This window comes from Rhinolophus sinicus, linkage group LG12 (genome assembly GCF_036562045.2).
Source record: "Rhinolophus sinicus isolate RSC01 linkage group LG12, ASM3656204v1, whole genome shotgun sequence".
In the NCBI taxonomy this organism is placed as follows: domain Eukaryota; kingdom Metazoa; phylum Chordata; class Mammalia; order Chiroptera; family Rhinolophidae; genus Rhinolophus; species Rhinolophus sinicus.
Genome location: NC_133761.1, coordinates 28662277 through 28673260, shown reverse-complemented (window position 1 = coordinate 28673260; position 10984 = coordinate 28662277).

The window sequence follows — 10984 nt, the reverse complement described above, 5'->3', positions numbered from 1 at the left end:
TCAGGTGATATGGACCTCTCGCGTTTTTCCGGCCGTCGTGAGCTGGGGTATCTATTTGGGGAGACTTGCTTTATATCAAAGCTAAATCTAGAGCACCACCAACAACTCCAAATCTATTCAACTAGAAAATCAACATTTTTTTATTGTTTGATTTCTTTCCTTCCTTTTCCCTTCCCTTCCTTCCTCTCTTGGTGAGTTTGGATAGATGAGACAAAGAGTATTTTCACCGAAAGTCTGACTATTTGAGTTTCTCATGTCTTGACCCACAGGCCAAGTTGACATTTGTTGAGCATATCCATGTGCCTGCTCCATGCAAGACACATGTTATGTATGATCTCCCTTGGTCCCCACAACATCCTTCTGATCTAGGGCAGTCTCCCTAGCCCCATTTTGCAGATGGAGAGATTCAGACTCTTGAAACCCCACTCCTAGCCACCATATCACACTATCTCCCAAAGAAATGCTGGGAGTTCTGCTGGGTTTGTTTGCTTGTTTTACAAGAATGTCCACTCTTGGTTAGCGGGCCCAATCTGGAGGTCATTAGGGCTGTGGAGCCACTAGGTCAGGCAGAGTATCCAGTTCTTAGCAGGCACTTCAAAATAAACATTTGTTGAATGAGTGAACCAAGTAACTTAGTATTTTTGATCCTTTATTTATTTTTTTTTAAAAAGAGATTAAAGATCTTTGCAGGGTTCTTATAAGAGTCATTGAGTTGCTAGCACAGTAGAGGGCACAAAGGAGGTGCTTGGTCACTGGAAGTCGTCATCATGTGAATCATCTAAAAAAGTAGATAATCCCAGTTATCCCAAATTTAGCTTTGGGAGTACATTATCTGATTTAGGTAGTTTTACTTTCCTAATTATGTTTTGTCTAGTCTAATACCACTGAACGCCTGGTGTGTGGGACACTAGTCCCTTGAGGTGATCTTTGAGTTCATGGTTCTGGTCAAAGAGCATAATAAATTCTCTGAGAAGGCTTGCAGTAAAGAAAGCTATTTCACTCAAAGTTCTGCAAACATTTAATCAGGGAACCCCTCTTCCAAGTAATACTCCTTGAAGTTCTACAGAATTATTTTCTGTCCACTACCCTTAGGGAATGCTGGTGTGGGCAAATATTAAACAAAGTTTGCATCCCCTCATTTCTCCACTAAGGAATGTAATATACCCAGTCACAAGCAGGGTAGGCCCTAGGAGATAGATAACCCTGATTAAAGTTTGCCACCCACAATCTGCAAAGTAGATAAGAAAGACAGGCTGTATGTTTACAACAAAGAGTGAAAAAAGATGAGAGTGTTTATAACATAAAAATCAAGGCTAGGCCTCCCTAAAAGCTGTCACCTTCCTGGTAGCATGAAGCCTAATGTTCTAGGACTGTCTGGTCTTAATTATTTCAATTTATCTATTTATAATTGACTTTTTCTCTGTTGGGTGCCCAAGTTTCTGGCTTCCACCCATGAGATAGGAGCTAAAAACATTTGAGAATATCACAAAGGAAAATGACGATCTTCTCCTGAGGAGAAGAAGGCAGCTTCTGCAGAATTGCTGCTTTGCCACTTTTTCCCTCTCTCTGTTAAGAATCTTGCTGTTGACAATGATTCTCTATTGCGGAAAAAAACATCAACAGAAGCTAAACAAGTGATAATGATTTCATGTGAGGGAGCAGCCATTAGGATACCTCCCTCATAATTTTTTGCCGTATCGGGGTAACATCTGTATTACTATTTACATACTATTTTTCTTTAAAGCACCTCAACTTTTTAAACATAAAAATAATTTAAATGGAAATTTATAGTACTTTATAAACAGAAAACCAGTGTCACTCACCATAAAGAAGCAAATTTAAAAATTACAATAAAAATAAAATAGCTTGTTAAATTTAAAATATTAAAAGGATTAAAAGAGAACAATGAAAAGCAAATGACATATCTAAAGAAATTTTTAAAATGCATACCTAGAAATCAAGAGATATTTATTACATTTGTTAGATAAACGTAAGTTTTTTTGTTTGTTTGTTTGTTTTTAATAAAGTTTTATTGGGGAACAGTGTATTTCTCCAGGGCCCATCAGCTCCAAGTCATTGTCCTTCAGTTTAGTTTGTGGAGCGCGCAGCTCAGCTCCAAGTCCAGTTGACGTTTTCAATCTTTAGTTGCAGGGGCCGCAGCTCACCATCCCATGCGGGAATTGAACCGGCAACCTTGTTGTTGAGAGCTCGTGCTCTAACCAACTAAGCCATCTGGCTGTGCAGATAAACATAAGTTTTATATTTTAAAAAATTCATAGTGGGAAAATTCATAGTGGGAAGGGCAAAAGAGGGTAGTTTAACACTAACTATGAAAATGCAAGTGCATATGCCCCTTGAACCTGTCATCTTCCTTCTAGGAGTTGACTTACAGATACACTCTCCACTTGCCAAACCATGAGGGTACAAAACTTTCATTACAGCATTGTCTGTATTGCAAAAGATTGAAAACAACTCCAAGATTGGCAATCCCCTAAATGTCTTGTGGGACAAGTGAGGTTAAATACAATATGGCATACACCCACATAAGGGAATACTATGCAGGCACAAAAAAGAATGACACAGCTCTTTACGTATCAACCTGAATGATCTCCAGGATGTATTTTTTAAATGAAAAAAGCAAGATATGGAACAGTGTGTATAATGAAGATAAAAAATAAAACAAATATATATGCTCTTATATGCATACAATAAATCTATATACATAAATTAAATGATGCGGATAACATCATTTGCTTTTTGGGAGGGGACTTTGTGTGATTGGGGGAGCAGACATAGAAGGGAGATTTTCCACTGTACACCTTTTTTGTTTTGTAATTTTTGATTTTGAACTAGATAAGTTGTGGGAGGCAGAATGACCTTGGAACCTGTAAATATGTTATGGAAGAATTAAGATTGCAGATGGAATTAGGATTGCTAGTTAGCTGACCTTAAAATAAAGAGATTATCCTGGATTATCTCAGTGGGCCCAATGTAATCACAAGGGTCCTTACAAACAAAAGAGGGGTGCTAGCGAATCAGTGTCAGAGTTGGAAAGAGAACTGGAGCTATTATGCTTCTGGTCTGAAGATGGAGGAAGGAGGCCAAGAGCCAAGAAATGCAGGCAGTCTCTAGAAGATGGAAGGAGCAAGGAAAGAGATTCTCCCTGAGCCTCCAGAAGGAATATAGCCCTGACTGCACCTTGATTTCAGCCCAGGGAGGCCCTATGTCAGACTTCTGACCTCCAGAACTGTAAGAATAATAAATGTGTGTGTTTAAAGCCACTAGGATTGCGGTAATTGGTTGCAGCAGCAATAAGGCATCACTTATTTTAACTACATACGCGCTCACATATTTATATATATAAAATATATAGTATAATTAAAAATGTGGCCTTGGATGCCAGTATTACCGAGGCTTTCATCCCGGCTTTCCCAGCTGTATAATCTTGGGCAAGTTACTTAATTTTTTGTGCCTAAATTTCATCTCCTATAAAATGGAGATAAAATGGAGGTAGGGTAATCCCTACCTCACAGGGTGGTTGAGAGAATTAGGTGTGTTAATACATGCACTTTCAACAGTGCCTTACACGAAGAAGCTGCTAGTAAATGTTGACTACTACTACGATTAACTATCTTCACTGACTGGGAATACAGCTGTAAATATTTAAAAATAATTTTTTTTTGTTTGCTGAGAAATAATTCGCACTTAAAATGATGTGAATAACTGTATTCAAAAACCAAACCAACCAAAAAAGTATGTTTCAAGAAACTATCTAAAGTTTATCTCCAGAATCTGTTCTTAAGAAGTTCTAAAGTTATTTGGTAACGTCTTAAAGTGGTGAAATAAAGATTTCCTTGTCTACTAAGCCACTGCCAGTTTGGGGAAAATAGTTATGAGAGTCTTTAAATTAAGTCTTTCCAGTGTCTCTTCCTAACATATTTTCAAATGAGTTAATAACCAAGTCTTTCAGGCAATGGAAGAAATCTGAACTCCCCAATTCCAAGTCTCTGCCCCATGATGCCATATTTGCCCCCAGTGCAACTCCTTAGTCTCTATTGTAGAGTGCTCACCCACTTGCCTCATAGCAGTATGTACAGGTGTTTAGATGAGGGCATAGAATAATTCATAAAGCGAGGATCATCCAGGCATAATATCTCACAAAGGAAAAGTTCTCTATGAAAAAATGAAGTTCCTGTTATAACTTGAATGAACAAAAACTTCTCTAATCAAAAAATAATGAGCTTCCATTAGAAACTGTGGTTCTTGGTAGCCACTGACTATCTCTTCACACAGCCAAGAAAAAAGGTCAGGTATTTAATTACCTGCTGGTGACATGATTGGCAATTTTATCAGCTTCACTAAGTACTTGTCTTAAATCTTCATACATATTCTGGAGGGTGACCTTTTCCTTGTAGATATGAGGTCTGACAATTAAGTTCGCGAACTCTTCCCATATAAGGGCACATAGCTTTGGTGCAACAGCTTGAACATGGAGGTGGGTCTTATGTTACGAGCCAGAGCTTCAGCCTAACCATGCCTATCCCAAACCCTCACTTCCAGTCTACATATACCATGAGGGATCAGTGAGTTGTCTGTACAAGTTGGCCCAGGTTGGCACATAAAATATCTTCATGGACTTCTTTACTCAGCTCATAGGTAGCCATACTGACAACCCAAAAAAGTACCAGAATTCAGAATATCACTGGGTTTGCCAATTTTCAGTGACTCATTTCACTTTGTTCTGCTGGTAAAAATGGCTGCTTCATACGCATCGCCATTTCTGTAATTTATGTTACTGGACAGAGGTATCTTGTTAATCATTGTGCTTCTTTTACACTGATCATCATTCGTCACATTTTTTTCAGTGTCAGAACTAATAATTTGTCAATAAACTTAGCAGTTCCAGGGTTTGCAATTAAATATAATCATATGCATTTGGCTTACACAGATTTTACACTTTTATTCCTGATACTCTGTGTTCTAGTCCTAACATTAAATTATTTTGATAACTTTTATATGGTACTCTATGTACATTTCAAACTAAAAATTGTCAGCTTCCAAAAGGGATGCTTTGATTTATTACTGAAAAGAACACAATTCATATAGGAATTCAGTGTTTGAGAATCCATTCTAGCAAATGGCTCTATTTTTCTTTTCATAGCATGTATAAGTTTCTAACATTATTTACTTGTTTATTATACTTTTTTTTATGGTCTGTCACTCCTCTCTCTCCCACTCAGGAATACAAGCTCCATGAGGTGGGGATTTGGGGTTTTGTTAAATTTACAGCTGTATTCCCAGCACATAAAACAGTGCCTGGCACTCCATCAGTATTTATAGAATGAAGAATGAATGAACAGCAGTACAGAGATAGGATGGGTTTCTGAATGGACCCTTGACCAGCAGCACAGAAACAGCATCAAGGACCTAAACTCATTTTGTCTCTTGGCTCTGCCATCCTCAGTGAGAGCTCTGTCCCTGGCTGGTTCCCTTTGTGGTCACAAGATGGCTACCAGAGACAGTTGGCATTATCTTATTCATATCTATGAGGAAAGAGAAAGCACTTGATTGAGTCAACTTTGGTCTTGTGCACCCAGTCAGGGCTGATGATATATACGCAGAGAATGGATTAAACCATGGGTATCCAAACTTTTATCAATGTTTTTCACCAAGGGTCATATGCGGTAAAATACACAAACAGCCGGGCCACTCAGTCGAGGTGAAGTATGTATTGCCTCACCTGGTTTATTTAAGTAAACTAAATATATTTTTGGAATTTGCTGTGGGCCAATTAACAATGGATCATGGGCCACAGTTGGCCCGCGGGCCGCAGTTTGGACACCCCTGGATTAAACTAATCAGGATCTACCCTTTCTCTGGAAGTCAAGTTGAAGAATTAGAGTCAGCTTCTCTTGAGCATCTAGTGGGCCGCATGGAGGCTGATGGACACCTGAAGTAAGGAAGTGGGGGGTAGAGAATGGGTGATAGATAGGAAACTAATGCTGACTACTGCAACTCTATTGATTTTTAAAATATCAAATAGTTCAAAGGGTGAAGAGGAAAAATAAATCTTCCTCTCTTCCATCCCAATTACCAAAAGTAACCTTGCGGTAGTGTTTTATTGAGCACCTATTAAGAGCAGAGCATCAGTGAGGGACATAACACAAGAACGCCTGAGACTTGGGAACTTGGTAGCTGAACTGAAGAAATGGGAAAGAAAAATGATGTCAATGTTTTGAGCCTGGGTGTTTGTAAAATGGTGTCAGACTTTATTTTTTGACAGGGTGAGTCTGACGTGGGTGCCAAGGGTGGGTATCCAACCATCCAGTCATTCATTCATTCAACAAATAATTAGTAAGGACCTACTATGTGCTGGGCACTGCTGTAGGCACTGGAATAAACCCCACCCTCATGAAACTTACCTTCTATTGGCAGGAGATAGATAATTAAGAGAATATGAATAAAATATGTAGTATATCAGACAATGATATGTGCTATGAAGAAAAATAAAGCAGGAAAGAAGTTGTACACATTGACTGGGGGTGGGGGCTGCAAATTTCAATGGAGTGACTAAGGAAAGGCTCCCTGGGAATGTAACATTTGAACAATTGGAGATGAGGGAGCAAGACCACGGATACTGGGGAAGGGCCTCAGTTCTTTAAATTTTAAATTCCAGTTTCTTGCAGAACATCTAAGAGCTTATGTACTATAACAAAGTAGAAATACAGAATGTAGGTTCACATTACATCCAGAGTGGGAAATAGTGGGTTGTCCTAAAACCTGGACCCAACCAGAGGGCTGACTCCTGAAGGGCTGGCAGGGGGCGGGGGGGGGAGGGAGGGGCAGGGGGCAAGTTAACAAGGATTAGAGAGTTCTTGAACAAAGTCTTCCCTGAGTGCTTCATTAAACTTGAACTTTTAAATAAACGTTTACAAGAGAGTGTTACTATGTTCTACAAAGGTGGGGTCCTTAAGTTCAGTTCATGAGACTGGGTAAAGTAAACCTCTACCAGCCCAAGGTTGGGTGGGGGCGAGGAGACAATGAAAATATGAAATGAAAAATATTATAAGAGATGTATATATATATATTAGGGGAAGGCTTCCTGCCTGAGGAGTCACCAATGGGTGACATATGATCTGGGAGAGGAAGATGGGGGAAGAATGTTCTAGGCTACGGAAAGAGCATTCTGGGAAGCAGGGAAGAAGGCAGTGGGGTTTCCAGTGTTGAGGGAACAGAGAGAGCCATAGGGTAAAGGGCCTGTGTTCATGTCTCTCTCCAGGAATGAAATAGACTGTGCTTGCTTTGGGAATCAGGAACTCCGATGAACATTTCCATCTCAGGCAACTTTATTGGACCATTACCAAGTGAGCATCTCTCCTGAGCAAAGCACATGCTTGGGGCCTGTTGTTCTGTCACAGGTTCAGGAAAGAGACCAGGGCGAAAGATGGAGGTTGGGAAGTCAATAGTGTGGAATAAAAGCACCAGAGAGAGCCGTGATTAAGCGGGGAATGTAGGGTGAGAAAAGAAAGGGCAGGACTGTAGCAGGCCCACACAGCGTATGAGACGTTGCTCTGGCGAGAGGCTGAGCGGCGGGCCTGAGAGGCATGGGCCAGGTTTGCTTCAGTTGGCCCAAAGAAGATGGTGGCTCCTCAGAGCATTGGATCCTCTGGACAATCCCCTCCTTTGGCACTCTCTCCTCCCAATCTCCTCCCCATCTATGGAAACCTAGTCTCTACTCTCCCACCTATCCCACTCTGGGACTTTCCTTGGTGGAAGCTCTTCCTTGGCTTGATTATTGGATATTAATCTTTCCTGAATTCTGTTGGGGCCCTCTTGTTTCACACTGGAACTACATTTTCCCCAGGTGACTCCATCCAAGCCTATGATTTTCCTTTCCCTGCTTTGGAAAGGAGAGTCAGTGCAAGGAGGGAGGAAGGAAGGCAGGAAGAAAGAAAGGAGTGGGAAAAGGATTCTGAAAAGCACTGCCACCCACGATACTGTTTCATTAATATCAGTCTCATTTTACTATATTCAAACGTTTTAGGGATTTGAACTTTCATTTCTAAAACTCAATGAAATATTGGCATCATAATAATGTTTATTAATCAGGGCTCAGAATAGCTAAGGTATTTCATTTCTTAACCTGCATTTTCTCGAAACTAAAATGTGTGCAATTAAGTCCACTCAGTGTGTATGGCCACGTCCTGGCCCACTTCTTTGGCTTCTTCATCAGGGGGTGTGTTGACCAGCACCATCCCCTTGGATCTCCTCTGGCAATAGGAGCCTCCGCCCTGGGTCCTGGCTCTGTGCCCCTTCTCACTGATAAAGGAGTGTGCAAGCCCAGGGATCAAACCTACTCATAGACCATGCCCAACCCCTAGATCTCAGAATTTTCTGCCCAAATGGCCCCAAACCAAGTGGCCTATGCAGGGCCTAGTCAGGGCCTCTTTTCTGGGCCAGTCCTCTGGGGGGCCACTGAGTTCAGGCTGAGGGTGGCCGAGGGGTGCTGCTTATGGGGGCGTCCTGCTGGAGCTCAGCCCTGTCCACTAGTGTGGGCTTGCAACCCAAAAGGCTCCTCTGGGTGTGCCGAGTGGGAGGAGAAGAGCCTAGAGGGAGCACTACCCCCCACTTTCTACATTCCAGGGCAGAAGTCCAAGGAGCCTGAGAATTCTGAACTTGATCCTGGCCTTCCAGGGCATTAGGAAGTTATTTGTCAATGTCGGTAGACAAAATACATCCAATGTAACATTAAGTAATTTGAAAATGCTGAAGCACGAAGAATTTGTATTCTTGCCCCAGACCCTGCAATGTTAGGGGCCAGGTGATAAGAGAGAAATGTCACTTTTGCAATATCGATGCGTGGACACATTTTAAGAGAAGTGATAAAGAGGAGGTACAAATACAGTTTGTGAACTGAGGAAGCACTTCCTCAGCCCATCCAGGGGCATCGGGAAGAATTTATACTGTGCAGTACCATAACTGATAACTACCGTTTCTGGTGCTTCCTCCACTCCAGCCTTTCTTCTTCTCTGTACTCAGTGGTGTCAGATGTAAAATGGGCTGACTTTACATCAGACCCAGAGGAAGTGCAAAGAAGTGCAAGCGTTCCTGACTTAGGAAAATAATCTCATAAAAATATTCTTTAATTTATTGGGAGATATTAAAAGGCATATAAACATATTCTTTCACATGAACATCACATTTCATTGATAGTGTAGGCAGTTGGTTGTAGCAGTGAGTGAAATCTGTTTTTAAAAAAACAATCTGGAAAACTTTTTGTATTGTGCTTCTGAGAAAGCTTCTGGAGCAGTGTTCTAGCTGGCTTTATTCCCCCTCAAAAATGACACTGGTATAAACTACCACCTGTAAGCTCAACTGGCTTTCAAAGCTTTCTGTCCAGCCCTGGCCTCTCTCCTGAGGGGCGCTCCATGCATCCACCTGCCTCTTCAACACCCCCAGCTAGCTCCCCACACTTATCATGGAGAATTCTGTATTCGTCCTTTGGCTGCCATAACAAATCACCACAAACTGGGTGGCTTAAAAAAACAGAAATTTAGTCTCTTACAGCTGTGGAGGCCGGAAGTCTAAAGTCAAAGTCATATTCACTTTGAAGGTTCCAGGGGAGGATCCTTCCTTGCCCCTTCCAACCTCTGGGAGCCCCAGGCATTCCTTCGCTTTGGCTGCAAGGAATCCAGTCTCTGCCCCCATCTTCACATGGCCTCTGCTCTCTCCTGTGTGTCTCAGTGACTCTGATCTCCCTTTGCCTTTGTCTCTTAAACACACCTGTCATTGGATTTAGGGCCTACCCTAAATCCATCAGGATCTCATCTCAAGATCCTTGACTTAATTACACTGGCAAATAACGTCACATTCAAGGGCCCAGGAGTTAGGACTTAGACATAGCATTTGTCAAAATGAACAAACCATTGTTCAACTCACTACATAATCCATTGTGTTCCATCCAAACCAGTTCTTTCTGCCATTTCTGGTTGGGTGGGAGTACCCATGTTTCCAAAGCAGACATGGGAAGACAACCTACACCCACTCACACCCAGTCAGTCACCAAGGGCTGTCAATTAACCCCACCATCTCCCCTCTGCCACTCTCATTGGCCTTCTTTCTGTTTTTCAAACTCCCACCCCAGGGCCTTTGCATGAACTCTTGTCTCTCTCGGGAAGGCTCTGTGTCTCAAGTTTCACAGTCAGGCTTGCTATTTTCAAAGTTCTCAGTGCAAGTGTCGCTACTTCTGAGAGGGCTCCTCCTCCCCATCTGCTTCAAGTAGCGTCCCAGGGACTCTGTCTCACCGCTCGGCTTTATTCTTCCTGAATTCTTTCAAACAATCTGATATTTTCTTGTTTATTTATTTACAGATTTGTTACTGCCTATCTTCCCCCTAGACACACACACACACACACACACACACACACACACACACACACACATGATACGCTCCATGAAGTCAGAGAGTCTTGTCTGTTTGTTCATCGCTGTATCCCCAGTCTGGAGAGCAGTGACTAGCATGGAGTGTTTCCTAAAAATCTACTAAATAAATGATTGATGTTTTAGTGCCTGCCTTTATTTCCTTTGTTCGGACAACTGCATGGCCTTTAAGTGTCTCAGGTCAAATCTTCTCACACTTCTCTTGGGCTTCACAATCACTCACCAGTTCCCACAGGATTATCCTGGACCCTTGGCTTGGCCTTCAAGGCCTGAGGGGAGCTGCCCCTGCTGAGCTCCCAGCTTACCCCAAACCCTTCCTCAACCTTCTCCTCTGCTTACGCCTAAGGTCTGCTTCATGGCTCTGGTTCTGCCTTTGTACCTGATATCCTCTCTCCTGGTGTCTTCCTCTTCCTTTAGCTTGGAGTCTGACTCTGGTTCTTCGTTCAAAAACCAATTCCTATGTCAGCAACTCCAGGAAGCCATCTTTGACACTTCCTCTCTGCCGCCTGGTACCACAGGTTTTTATTGTACTTTTCACACAACC